The following is a 14,906-nucleotide window of genomic DNA, read 5'->3' on the forward strand; positions in this document are numbered from 1 at the left end:
GTTTAATAGTGTACGGGTATTGATAACTGCATTAATGATATAATTGGACTGAATAGAGATATTGGAAATTGACTGTTTATAAGCTTTGACTGTTATAAGTTCATACCTTTTAGTTTCATTAAATTGTGGGTTCAGAAATTTGATATCTGCAGATACATAGGATCTTAGGTTTGGTTTACTTTATGAATACTGTGACACCCTCCCCTGTACGCGTCCAAGTGAGTTGTCTGCTAAGCGGTTTAGAGTCGAATTGTTAACGAGTAAAAATTCATGTTCAGTAAAAACTTTTTCATATTACCAAATTATAAAAGCTTGCCTAGAAAACTGACTTTGAAAAGTAAAAACAGCAAATATATTTTTAAAAGGCTTTCGCTGTGCAACTCTGATTTTCCTGAAAATAGCCTGTTTTGCAAAAATAATGTAAATTCGAAATCAACAATTTAAAAAATATTATTTGATATATAGAAACTAGACATCTGGGGCTTCGCGTACATATAAATTATACGCGAATCGGAGGTGAATAGCCCTACGAAACAGAACTCGTAATGTACTCAAAATTCATTGTATTTTTCCAAAAACCTCCTGACTTGTAAAAATCAGAATAAATCGGGATTTCAGAATTTCATTGTAACGTTTATATAATTAGAAAGTAAACAACTGGGGCTTTACATCCATATAAAATGTACCTCAATCAGAGGTTTGTAGCCCCAGAACGACAACTCGCAAAGTGCTCACAAAAACAATTCAAAATTCCGAATTTTTAAAATACAGCAGAATCATTTTCGCAAACTAAATACAAAACATATAAAAGTCATGCTACGTTTCTTTTCAAAACAAAATATACATCATGGCTATGCTTCTTTACAAAACAGAATATACATCATGGAATGCCATTCTTTAAGAAAATACAACAAGGTCAAATAATCAAAATACAATCAGCAGAAACAGTGAGCAAACAGCAAGGTTGCCTACAACATAACTCAAATAGATTTATTCATGTGATCATGTCATCAAACACTTCCTTAATTTCTTCTAAGTCCTCCTGCAATTTATAAAAATTGAGTCCCCGAAGGGGTGAGAAAAATCCCAATAGTGTGATAGAAAAACCAATAATGCAACAGTATTAAACTAGGCACAAAATTCCAAAACAGTCGCATCAACATTTAAAATTCCATACAGCTATTAATCATCATCTTATTGCGCATATAACGCCATGGTCATGTATATTCATAATAGTCATAATAGTGCGTATATAACGTCATTTCCTTGTTAGTGCGTATATAATGTCATCATTACGCTCATAGCACCGTCGTGCGTGTACTAACATACACAATGGATATTCCTTAATGGCTCCCATCAAAGGTGAATTCCAACTATGGCCTATGCGGACTGAAGCCAAGTGTCCCATACCCTGGTACCGAAGGGATGCCTATATAATGCGTGCTCAAACGTATGCATATTTATATTCTAATCCATGAACAGCATGAAATTCGTGCATGTATGCCATGATATGCTTCACACACAAACAAGAAACAAATGAATTATGAGGTGTATATGCATGACTTGATCATCATCATAATAGCATATATTTCATGTACTTTCCGTACCAAGCTGCCACATAAAAATTACTTCTCATGCAGAATTTTCCATCTTGTCACATTCATAGGTAGCATACATATCACATATGACAACACATTAATCCAAGGCACATGTGAGCAACAATTCACAATTCTATACACTAGCTAATAGTCACATTAGGTAATACCACCAAACACTTACCTTGAGTCTTTACCCTTTAACCAATACATATAGGTATCTCAAATTCCATTCAGTCCTCTTGATGTTGGTGACCCTAGACAAAAAGATACCAAGGTAAATCAAAATTCTAATTCTTTCTTACAATAACTCGCATGAATTTTCTATGCTTCCTAACTCGCTGGTTTAATCGGATTTGGTGATTTTATTTCAATGCATAATTGCTTCTGACTAAATCTTTTAATTTACCAAGGTTAACAAATGACATAAATATAATTCTCTATGCAATTTAATTCGGTTGTCATGCCCGTCAATTGATGCTACAGTTTATTATTTTACACAGCAAGTCCTACAAGCATATGAGTCTGCTCGTGAGGCCTTCATGATCATTATATTAAACTAATATTCTGGCCTCATATTAATCTGTCCACTTGTTAACAGTACTAGAATCTAAGGTTTCCTATGCCTACCAATTCGGTTTGCAAACATCCACAAGGTGCATCAAATTCTCATTTACCAAACACTTCCTACGTGACTTAGGGGCGACTAAGAGGCTATAACATTCTGCCCAATTAATAATTACCACACACATAGCTAAGATCGGAAACTAGTCCAAGGAAACAGGCCCACAAAATTTAAAGAGAGCTATTTCTATGCTCCCAAGTCAAATTATTTGGAAATGATAAACAAAAGAAATTTTCTTTCTAGAATACTAATGTATACTGAAACAGGGACGGAGAAGAGAGGGCTTGAGGTGGATTTACATCTCGGGCACAAATTAAATGAGGCTACTTCTGAATTCATAAATTTTCGGTTTAGGCTCACAGTCATCAAATCCTAAAGTTGTACAGAATTACAGGGTTAAGGGAATGGAAGTGGCTATGATACATTATTCTCCTATCATACCTATGGGCCGAACAATTCAAGAGCAAATGAGGGTTGGATATGTGACTTACATTTCCTTGTAAGCATTCGATTCTAAGATAGTTAAAGAGCAGAAACAGATAATAACATGATACAATATTGTGAATCACAGGTCCTCTAATGGTGTTTCTCTCAAACACTTAAAACACACAAGGAGTTCTCTGAATATACCTCTTCGTATATTATTAACATTCAAGCCTTACATTCAAATGATTTACATGGTACTATTTAAAAGCAATAGCAAATAACTAGAAATACTAATGACTAACTTAGGAAATCTAAACACATTAATGACTACTTCTTAGAAACTTTAAACTCATTAATGTCCACTAACAAATTCCTAAGAGACACACCTCTTCACAAAAAAAAACCTTTCATTTTCTATTTTCTTTTATTCAAATAAAGTTTAAAAACCCAACAAAACTCCTCCTTAAACTTTAATATCTCTACCATCCTTCATTCCCATCTTCTTCTTGCAATTTTCAAACAACAACGTCGGCAGGGGCTTTGTAAAAATATCTCCAACTTGATCTCGGCTTGCAACATGAGTGAGCTCCACTTTTCCTTCTTTGACTTGATCTCGGATGAAATGAAACCTGACATCAATATGCTTACTCCTCTCATGATTTACCGGGTTCCTTGCTAACTCGATTGCAGACTTGTTGTCAACTCGGATTTCGGTTGCGCCGACTTGCCCTTGCTCCAGCTTGCTTAGTAAATTCCTTAGCCATATTGCATGGCAAACACACCAAGATGCCGCAACATACTCGGCTTCACATGTAGACAGGGTCACAATGGGTTTCTTCTTTGACACCCACGTGAAAGCCGTGTTTCCCATGAAAAACACATAGCCAGCCGTGCTCTTTCTATCATCAACATCTCTGCACCAATCACTGTCTGAATAACCTGTCAACTTGTATTTGTCCGACTTCGAGTAATGAAGTCCTTGTGAGATTGTTCCCTTCACATACCTCAGAATTCTCTTAGCCGCCTTCCACTGAGTGTACCCCGGGTCTTCCATAAATCGACTTATGATCCCAACACTCAGACACAGATCCGGCCTCGTACACGTCAAGCACCTCAGACTTCCAACTAGACTTCGGTAGTAACTCGGATCAACTCTCTCTCCTCCATTATACTTTGAAAGTTTCAACCCGGGTTCCATTGGCGTTGAAACGGGTTGCAGTATGTCATTTTAAACTTCTCTAAAATTCCTTTTGCATAGGCTTCCTGAGAGACGAAGATCCCGGATTTGTCTTGTCTGACCTCCAGACCAAGAAAATACCTCATCAGACCGAGATCCGTCATCTCGAACTCCTTCGTCATTTTCTTCTTAAAATCTTGAATCATCCCTTCATCATTACCCAAGAAAATCAGATCATCAACATATAGAGCAACAAGTAGAATTTTACCTCCTTTCTTCTTCACATATAATGCATGTTCATATGGACATTGTTCAAGTCCATCCTTCTTGAAGTAATTGTCAATTCTTGTGTTCCAGGCTCTTGGGGCCTGCTTCAATCCATACAAAGCTTTCTTCAGTCTCAACACTTTTCTTTCTTGTCCGGCTTTCATGAATCCCGGAGGTTGTTCCAGATATACCTCCTCTTCGAGTACTCCATTTAAGAATGCCGACTTCACATCCATCTGATAGATCGGCCATCCGAATTGGGCTGCTTGAGAGATCAACAGCCTGATTGTCTCCATTCTTGCTACGGGTGCGAACACCTCGTCATAATCAATGCCGGCCTTCTGCCTATACCCTTTCGCCACTATCCGGGCTTTGTATCTTTCGATCTCCCCCTTAGCGTTCATTTTCTTCTTGTAGACCCATTTCACACCAATGGGCCGACTTCCTCTGGGCAGCTCGGCTAACTCCCACGTCTTGTTCTTTTCTATCGCCTTTATTTCCTCCTCCATGGCTGATTGCCATTTCTCATCTCGGATTGCTTCTTCAAAGCTTACTTCTTCAGAATCTGCCAACAGACATACCAAGTGTGATTCGCTGGTGGAATCATACAAATCTTGTAGACTCCTCAATCTCGGTTGTCTCTGCTCTTCATCACTATCTGAGTCATTCGGATTCTCAGGAATCCGGGTCGAAGGTTGTCCGACCTCAATTGATTTTAATCCGGGTTCCACATTGACCCTGGATGGACTACTCCAGTCCCATCCATCTTCCTCATTCACTTTTACATCTCGGCTCACCAACACCTTTTTATTGACGGGGTCCAGCAACTTGTACCCCTTCGTCTTCTCATCATAGCCAATAAACACATACTTCTTACTTTTATCTTCTAGCTTTGTCCTCAATTGATCTGGTATGTGTGCATACGCAACACTACCAAAAATCTTGAAATGAGCCACTGATGGCTTTAGACCACTCCATGCTTCTTGTGGAGTTTTATCATTCACACTTGAGTGCGGACATCGGTTTTGCACGTACACGGCACATTGCGCGGCTTCTGCCCAGAACTCCTTTGGCATGTTCTTCGTTTTCAGCATAGATCGGACCATATCCAGGATAGTCCGGTTCTTTCTCTCAGCTACTCCATTCTGCTGGGGCGAGTACGGAGCGGTCAGGAACCGCCTTATCCCATGTTCTTCACAATACTTCTTGAAAGCTGTTGACACGTACTCCCCACCTCGGTCTGAACGGACCGATTTGATGTACCTCCCAGTACCATTCTCTTTCATTACTTTAAAACTCCTGAATGCCTCTAGCACCTCGGATTTTTCCTTCAAAAAATATACCCAAGTCTTTCGACTAAAGTCATCAATAAAAGTTACAAAATATTTCTTACCACTGAAGGACCCCGGAGTAATGGGTCCACACAGGTCGGTATGTATCAACTCCAGAGACTGCCTAGCTCGGTATCTTGCCATCCTTTGGAACGGACTTCTCGCATGTTTTCCCAATACGCAGTCCTCGCAAAATCTTCCTTCAGAATTAATCTTCGGTAGTCCCACTACCATGTTCTTCTTCATCATCTCGGTCAGACCACCATAATGAAGGTGTCCAAACCGTCTATGCCACAAGTCCATCTTATCTTCTACCCCGGCTTGAAGACAGCCGACCTCCATGCTCCTTAGACTCAGCTTGTACATTCTGTTCTTTTCCATCTGAACTCGGGCTATCAGACGCCCTTGTTTGTCTTTCAACAGTAGAACTCGGTCTGTCATTAGAACCGAGTAACCCTTCTCCATCAGCTATCCAATGCTTAATATGTTACTTTTGAGCTCGGGCACGTAATACACGTCCCGGATTGTACCAACTCGTCCATCCTTTTGCAAGAAACAGATCGTACCTCGACCCTTTACTTCAATTTTGGACGCGTCTCCAAAAGAGACATGTCCGGCTTCCACCGTCTTCAACTCCTTAAACAAGTGTTTGTAACCACACATGTGGTTACTGGCACCGGTATCCAAATACCACTCCGTCTCATTCTTTGAACTGGTTTCACCATGGGCTAGCATAAGAACTCCTCCATCTCCTTCTACAGCGAGGTTTGAAGCCTCGTCAACTTTTCTTTCATCTCGGCAATCCTTAGCGAAATGCCCAACTCGGCCACAGTTGTAACACTTGTCCGAGTTGCAATCTCTCGAGTAATGGCCATACTTGCCACACTTGTAACATTCCACATTTGTTTGATTTGACCACCGGCCTCTTCCACCTCGGCCACGTCCTCTTCCTCTCTGACTCGACTCAGCTCTTTCTTCATTTCTCACCTCATGACCTCGGCCACGACCACCTCGGCCATTTCCATGTCCAGCTCGTCCACGACCTCTACCTCAGACATTTTGAGAATAGAGCGCCTTCTCATCTTTAATGTTTGCTTTTGTCTGGAGTGCTTGCTCCAGCGACTCCTCCTTTTTCTTCTTCTTGCGCTGCTCATGCGCCTCAAGGGAACCTGCTAGCTCTTCAACCGAAAGCGTAGCCAAGTCCTTCGACTCCTCAATTGCACATACCACATTTTCGAAGTCGTCGGTCAGCGACCTCAGAATCTTCTCAACAACTCTAGTATCAGATATCTGCTCACCATTCTGCTTTAACTGATTCACCACGGCTTGAACTCGGGTGATGAACTCGGATACACCCTCTGAATCTTTCATCTTCATGCCTTCCAACTCACCACGTAGAGTTTGAAGTCGGACCTGCTTTACTCGGTCAGCACCTTTATAGACATTTTCCAAGATGTCCCATGCTTCCTTAGACGTCGTTACTCCTGCTATCTTCTCAAATCCGGACTCGTCTACAGCTCGGAAAAGCGTGTATAAGGCTGACTTGTCCTTCGCACGCGTCTCTTTCAACGCCTTGGTTTGAGCTGCTGTAAATCATGCAGTGGTTGCAGGTTCAGCAAAACCGTCTTGAACAACATCCCAAGCATCCTGGGATCCGAGCAACGCCTTCATCTGGATACTCCAATTCACGTAATTCGCCTTTGACAGGCGGGGCAACGACATACTGGAAGTGCTCACACTCTCCATAACTCAAGCTCTGATGCCAATTTGTGAATCACAGGTCCTCTAATGGTGTTTCTCTCAAACACTTAAAACACACAAGGAGTTCTCTGAATATACCTCTTCGTATATTATTAACATTCAAGCCTTACATTCAAATGATTTACATGGTACTATTTAAAAGCAATAGCAAATAACTAGAAATACTAATGACTAACTTAGGAAATCTAAACACATTAATGACTACTTCTTAGAAACTTTAAACTCATTAATGTCCACTAACAAATTCCTAAGAGACACACCTCTTCACCAAAAAAACCTTTCATTTTCTATTTTCTTTTATTCAAATAAAGTTTAAAAACCCAACAAATATGACTCTCTTGATTTACATGCAATGGCCGATCAGAAAAATAGAAGAGAAGAGACAAAATACATTTTTAGCATCAGCAATGTTTAACTAGTTTCCATGACCCAAGGACTGGTTCTAATCCTATTAAGGGATTATTTTCCAAGTTCCCTAGACCTCAATTTCGACTTCCAAGTACTCCTTTTTAAGGTTGTTCTCACAGAATTCAAAACATGCAAGGCTGTATATTTTATCTTTCTATCAAAAAGGCGGTCCAACAATTTAGATTGCTATATCACCAAATTCAGCTTTAGATTTGATGCATCAATGCATAAATTCCTAGGGTGACTCAAGGGCAGAATTAATGTCACGGGAATTACCAAAAATAACAGATGCTCCTAACGAACATGAGGGGACCAACTGATAGGAAGAAAAGTAAGGATTACAAGAACTATTTTCCTAACTGCACATGCAATTCGAACAGTGAGATGGAGAGAAGCTTGGGGTCCGAGTTTTACCTTCTTTCAAGCCTCCAATAGTTAGTTATACGGGGGAAAGGAAATCAATCTCACTCTCCAGTCACAACCAGCTGCATGCAAAGGTGGTGTGACTCCATTAAGACAGAATCAAGTTCCAACAAGGGGAAATTTAATCAGAAATCAGTCCAAAGAGAAAAGAACAAGGAGGCAGCGAACAAAATACCCTACCTTTTCCTACTTGAAGCGAACGGTGTGTACAAGAGCAGAAGGAAATGTTGAGCTGCTGTTTCATCTTGCATGTCATCGAGTATTCTCATTCAGCCAATGGGAGGAATGATGAGCAAGGGATGATGAAGAATGAGCTTGTGGTACACTTTCCATGGCTGTTGTGACTCAGCCGAACCAGTGAGTGCAAGGAAAGGGGACGTAGGTGGTAGCTCTCCTCTCACTTAACTCACAGTTTTTGAAGAAGAGAATGCATGTTGGTGGTTCTCCTATGTGTCCTTGCTTGAAACTAACAACGGTGCAGAGGTAATGAGGGAAGAGGGGTGTTGATTTTGATTCTGGTTTAAAGGAATAATTGTTCCTTTTAAGGTGAGGCTTCCCTCTACCATGCGCATCGGAAGAAAAATAAAAAGAAGATAACATGGCTGATTTCTAATCCAAGGGTACAAATTCTGGTCCAAGGTTGCAAGAAAAAAAAAGAAGATAACCCTTGCCCTCATTGGGCGCTAGATAATGATGGGGCTGCCATGGCCAATAGGATTTCATGCAAGGGAATTTCTCTCTTCTTATTGAGTGCCAGGGTTGGTGAGATAAGATAAGTAGGACTTGTCATGTGGCCACCTTTTGACCAATCCATGACAAGTATACAGATTTTGTGAGTTTACTAAATGTTCACTTATCACATGAAATATGTACATATTAATTATATATGTTGATGTATGTAATCAAGGAAGCACGGACACTTGTAAAAACAGGAAGAGTCGGGTCCGACACGCTCCGACACGGCGACACGCTCCGACACGATGTCGGACACGCGGTTGACTTTTTCCGACACGTTGACTATTCCGACACGCGAATTTGACCGTTTCCGACACGGTTAAATGGCATTTTCGTAATTTTTTTTTAATTTTTTTTTTAATAAAGCTTCCACCTTATCATATTAATTTTATCTTTTTGTCTTTTTTCCCTTAAGTAGATAAGAGATCATCTCAGCATCATTGTTGTCAATTCCCATCACGCTCTTGTTGTATCTCTCTCTAATGTGATTTGATCTCTCTATCTGATATTATATCTCTCTCATCCCAGTTCTTATTTTTTTTATTAAAGCTTCCATCTTTATAACGTGTTGATGGGTATTATTAATTTAGTTTCATTTTTTTGTTAAATTATTAAATATTAAATGAAATATACACTATATAAATTAAAAATATTATTTAATATTAAAACGTGTCCCAACGTGTCGAAATCCATAATTTTTTAAGATTGACGTGTCGGAGTGTCGTGTCGTGTCGTGTCACGTGTCGCGTGTCGTATCGGTGCTACATAGTATGTAATTTCATATACCCACTAGTTAATAATTAAAGTTACTACCTATATGGTAATTAAATGTAGTACTTTGCCTCTTTTAACTAGTGTCTTGACTTTTTTTTAAAATATACACATATACTCACTCATCTTATCCACATAAAATTTATTTTCCTTCTCAAATTAATTCCACTCTATACATAGATTTAATCCGAATTTCAAGCATGCTTCACATTCTTAATTATAATTAATCTAAGTTCCTAATTATGCGGGATGTTACACTCTCCCCAGCAAATTTGAAGTTTGTCCCCAAACTTCGTCCTACCATTTCCACTAACTACTCAAGACGAATGCCAAACACACATGCATTCATGCAAGACATTATATCACATACAACCAAGCAGCTATTCAAGTCCATCAATTAATTCAGAGTATTACACATAATTCGTACTTCACAAGTTCATTAGATAATATATACCAAAATCTTACTCGTACGGAAGGAAATAGAAACTTTCCTAAGCTTATTCATAACAAACAATTTTCTGGTTTCTATTTAAACAACGTTAAAGACTATACGGCAACAAAGATGAAGTAAAACCGACCAAGAACTCCAATTATCAATAAATCGTAAAGAAGCTCAGGGTTTTGGGGCATACTTAGGAGGCAACTAAACAGATCTATTTGCGCAATAATTCTGCATTATATGAATTCTATGTTTGATGGTTGACAGAAACAAAAACAACCACCTATGTCTTCTACCTTCATGATCTCCGTTAATGCCCAAAGAAATCCTATTCTAGTGTTCAACAAGATGTGAACCCGGTCCCATGCCGGCACATAGTTGTGAATATCTCCTACTATTATAATTTTATGTTTCTTGTTTCTTATGGATGTCCATATCAATAACATGCCATTCACTTATTTATTCACCGGCTATACTTATTCTACTGAAAATGCATGTAATTACCTACAAGATGACCCTAAAATTTTATGCATTATAAGTTGAGGGTCACAATTCAGTTCACCAGGTTATGTCACAATGGATAACACAAACAAAGTTTTACAACCCCGAATTAGACAAATTTTAAAATAACTAGATGTACTTGCCTATTACTCATGCAGACAAAAGACTAATTAACTAGAACCATCGATAACAGTTATTTTATCTTTGCAGTTTACATGTTCCAATTTAGTTTTCGCCCACTTCCTACTTACTCCCTACATATGAAAAGAATTCAATTCTATAAACACTTCACAACTAATCACCTGACTTGACAAACATCATGAGTAGAATTTCACAATTGAATAGTCCACAGAAAATCAAGTAAGTAAAAAGAATGCATTATATTCCAACTTACAATGTAGAAGAGTATTCGTAAAATCACAAACTTTCATCACAGACAGAATTTCAATAAATGTTTTTGTTTTCTAAAGATCTTAAGCCATCACTATTGAGGTACAAAATTTTAACAGCATCAATTAAGTTAACATCACATTATTTGCTACTATCTTGCGGAAACGGAATTACATTAATGAGTACTACTTTTGTCTAGAGCTTAGGTGTAACACCCTCCCTTGTATGCATCAAAGAGAGTTGTTTGCTAAGCGGAATTAGAGTTTTTTTTTGACGTCATTGCTTTGATACTGAAAAATCATTTTGATGTTGCTAATTAAAACTTATAATTGAAATCGAGTCACTTACAAAAATCAGAGTGCACTTTCAAAATTTCTTAACTTGCTGAAAATATTATTGTCCTGGCAGACGTTGCTGTCTTGAAAAATTCGTATAAAATCAAGTTCAACGATCCACAAAAATATTCTTTGTAATATAGAAAGAGCACGTCTGGGACTTCGCGTGCATATAAAATAATAGCAAATCGGAGGTCGTTCGCCCCTCGAAACATAACTCGCAAAGTGCTCGCGAAACTGTTTATAAATCAGCACTAAATAAACGTTCAGAAATTATTTTGGCAAAACGTTTTCAGAATTTCTCCAAAGTAATAGATAATCATAAAAGTCTCACAACAGTAATAAAATCATGGTTCCAACAATAGTCTAAGGTTCTCCACACAACAATAGTACAGTCATCCAACATCATCCAACAGACAAAATTACATCAAGTCCAAACAACAGCAATTAATAGTAAATATCCAAATAATCCATGTCCTCATATGCTCTTTCGTCCTCCTGGAATTTTATAAAAATTACAGCCCCAAAGGGGTGAGAAAAATCCCAGTAGTGTGATAACAAAACCAATAATGCAACAATATTAAACTAGGCACAAAATTATAAACAGTCACATCAACATTTCATTTTCCGTTAACATATCATAGTGCGTATATAACACCATCATTACGCTCATAGCACCTTCGTGCGCGTACTAACATATCATTAGTGCGTATATAACACCATCATTACGCTCATAGCACCGTCGTGCGCGTACATAAACAGTGGATATTCATAATGGCTCCCTCAAAGGTGAATTCCAAATGTGACCTATGCGGACGGAAGCCAAGTGTCCCATACCCTGGTACTGAAGAGATGTCTATATGATGCGTGCTCAATCGTATGCATATTTATATAAATATTCTAATCCATGAACAACATGAAATTCGTGCATGTATGCCATGATATGCTTCACACACAACAAGAAACAAATGCATTATGAGGTGTATATGCATGACTAGATCATCATCATAATAGCATATCTTTCATGTACTTTCCGTACCAAGCTGCCACATAACAGTTACTTCTCATTCATGATTTTCCATCTTGTCACATTCATAGGCAGCATATATATATATATATAACATATAACAGCACATTAATCCAAGGCACATATCAGCAACAATTCACAATTCTATACGCTAGCTACTAGTGACATTAGGTAATACCACCAAACACTTACTTGGCGTGCCCAAATATAAATCAAACAGCAGCAAACTCAGTCCACACTCAAAGGTTATGTGCACCTAATCAAGCAAGAAAACCAGGCAGAATTTTAAACATTGGTTCTTATAATTTTCAAGTAGTAGCCAGGTCTATAAGCTTTAGCATTTTGCATGGTTCTATGAGTCTTTTGCTTACTAACTTTTCTTACTCCTAGTCCTCTTTCCTAATTTGTCAACAACAGTAAAACCCAAGGTTCATTTGAATAACATTAATTTCGTGACTTAGGCAGGATTCAATAGCCTCTTAAGGTGCTGCCCACAAGGTTTAAACATGTGTAATTTTATTGACTTGCTTTCCAATACAGCGAGCAGCCCAGCAACTCAGGGGGTCATTTTTTCCAAGTCCATCAAGTTAATTTCAAAGCCCTCAAACACTAAATTATATACTGCCAATTAATAGTAAGCCGCTACAAAATCCCAAGGTTCTTTTATATATACCAATTCGGTCCTGCCCAATAATTAAGTGCCACTCATTTATCATTTAAGTAACCATGTTTACAAGGTTTAGAGGGTACCAATGATGCACACAACATGCCTTCTTTATAATTTATTTCTCATATGCAAAGTTAGACCAATGACTAAGTTTAACGAAACAGTCTCCAATTTTCAAGAGTTATTATTACATATATATTTTTCTAATAATTTACTGACCTCAAATAAGTATTATCAACGTGTACAGCGGAAATTTCAACACATACAGAATCAATTTAGGCTAGCAACTAGGAGTCATAATTTGTTCATTTATCTAACCACTTTTACAAAACCTAAGGCGTGCTAAGGGATTTATGAACATGCTGTACACCAAAGTTTAATACATGAAAAGACCTACTAATTTTGGTTAATCAAGTAGACAGTCCAACTAAATAAAAAGGGCCATTCCTCCAATTTTCACACAATTCAGCGTTGGGTTTTATATGAATTACATTTAAGCTGTTTCAAGGGGCAGAGTTAGGGAAAGAACATATTCACGCTAGAGTATTTTCCTAGCCTGCAAGAGGAAGCCGAAATAAGAGAGCAAGAAGTAAGGGTGACCAAACAGTTATCCTCTTACATTACACAAGTAAACCGAGGCAGTGAAGAAAAGAGGAAGCTTGGGGTTGGGATTTTACCTTCAAGCAAGTATTCAAGGCTAGCCATTCAGTCACGGAGCAGCCACCTCCCTCTTCCAAAACTCCAAGAAGTTGGTTTCAGTCGCTTGTCATGGAAAAGACGATCCAATCAAAGCAGAGTTATACACATGCAAAGAGAAAGAACTCAAGTGGGACTGATCAAATTCGTGAGGAGCAAAGCGCTGCCAGAAATTACCTCACCTTCTAGGGAGTTGCTCTCAGCTGAACAAGGAGGAAGTGAGGGAAAAGGCTTGTGACTCTGAACCATGGGGAAGGACAAGCGGTCAAATTAATTTGTGTCCTTTTCCTTGATTTGCCATTCGCACAAGATGAAGGGATGGAATGGTTGTGCGCTGTTTTCTTGGTCAGAAGAAGTACATGTATTTCTGGTCTGTGTCCTTAAGGGGTCAAATTAATTTGTGTACATGTAGTTCTCGCTCAAAAATGGGGGAGGTTGAGGGCCATGTTTTCTGCCTGAATCTAGAAGGTATTAACCAGTTTAGTTCTCCCTTTCAATGCGCAAGAAAGAACGGATGGCGTGACTTGTTGGTTTGGAAATTAGGCACCCACTTCAAATATGGTCCGTCCTCTGCCCAGCGCTCAAGGGAAACAAGGGAGATGATGTTTAAGCTTGTTGGTAATTAAACTTAATGGCTGACCAGAAAAGAATTTAGCTTGGTCATGCCGTTCTAGGCGCACAAGAGAAAAGAAGTGGTGAGGATTAGCGTTTCTGGTTTGCTACCCATTGTCATGCCCAAAGAAGAAGGAGGAGTAAAATTTAATTAGCATTCTGAATTGATAACCAAGGCCACAACCTATGCCTCTCTCATCAGCGCTCTAGACGATTGATTTGGATGAGGGGGGAATTTTCAGCCAATAGGACTACAGACATAAGGAATGGACCAATAAGAATTCATGCATGTTGATTTCCTTTTAAGATAACCAATGGATAGCTAATTTATCTTCCTATGACTCCTAAATTTCATGTAATTACTAAGTATCTTATAGGGTTTTATTAGGAGATGTAATTTAAAAATTAAACCTATCCCATATCTACATGGTTCAATTTCATTGTATGACCCCACACTCTATTTGCAATTTAAATAATGTCTTAACAATTATCCTCCCACGTGATCACTAGGTAATAGTCAATGTTTCTACATACAAGGTAATTAAAAGTATTAAAATTCAAAATTAACCTATCCTATCCTCTTCACTAGTACTTCAATTTCCCAAAGTACTTACTCGCTCAAGATTATAATTCACATAAATTTTATGGATTAAAATAAGTCTACCCTAAATATATATATATATATATATATATATATCGAGTTCTAAGAAAGCCTTTTTG

At 38.4% G+C, this 14,906-nt stretch overlaps 2 long non-coding RNA genes across 4 annotated transcripts; both read right to left on the minus strand.

Annotated features, from left to right (window-relative positions):
- Positions 1 to 786: 786 nt before the first annotated feature.
- LOC133296202 (uncharacterized) lies at positions 787 to 8,616 on the minus strand. Of its 3 annotated transcripts, none has more exons than XR_009749474.1 (4): positions 8,194 to 8,616; positions 8,005 to 8,096; positions 1,780 to 1,852; positions 787 to 1,042 (listed from the first exon to the last, which is right to left on the minus strand). It is a non-coding gene; the product is annotated as an uncharacterized LOC133296202 (long non-coding RNA). The 3 variants fall into 3 exon arrangements; XR_009749475.1 differs by having other exon boundaries at positions 8,005 to 8,075; positions 8,194 to 8,613; XR_009749473.1 differs by lacking the exon at positions 8,194 to 8,616 and having other exon boundaries at positions 788 to 1,042; positions 8,005 to 8,184.
- Positions 8,617 to 11,490: 2,874 nt separating this feature from the next.
- Positions 11,491 to 14,346, minus strand: LOC133296199 (uncharacterized). Its single transcript, XR_009749469.1, has 3 exons — positions 13,556 to 14,346; positions 12,404 to 12,467; positions 11,491 to 11,682 (listed from the first exon to the last, which is right to left on the minus strand). It is a non-coding gene; the product is annotated as an uncharacterized LOC133296199 (long non-coding RNA).
- Between the last annotated feature and the right edge of the window lie 560 nt (positions 14,347 to 14,906).

Source organism: Gastrolobium bilobum, unplaced genomic scaffold, assembly GCF_033153095.1.
Source record: "Gastrolobium bilobum isolate Gb01-03AN ecotype WA unplaced genomic scaffold, APGP_CSIRO_Gbil_v1 utg7786, whole genome shotgun sequence".
NCBI lineage: Eukaryota > Viridiplantae > Streptophyta > Magnoliopsida > Fabales > Fabaceae > Gastrolobium > Gastrolobium bilobum.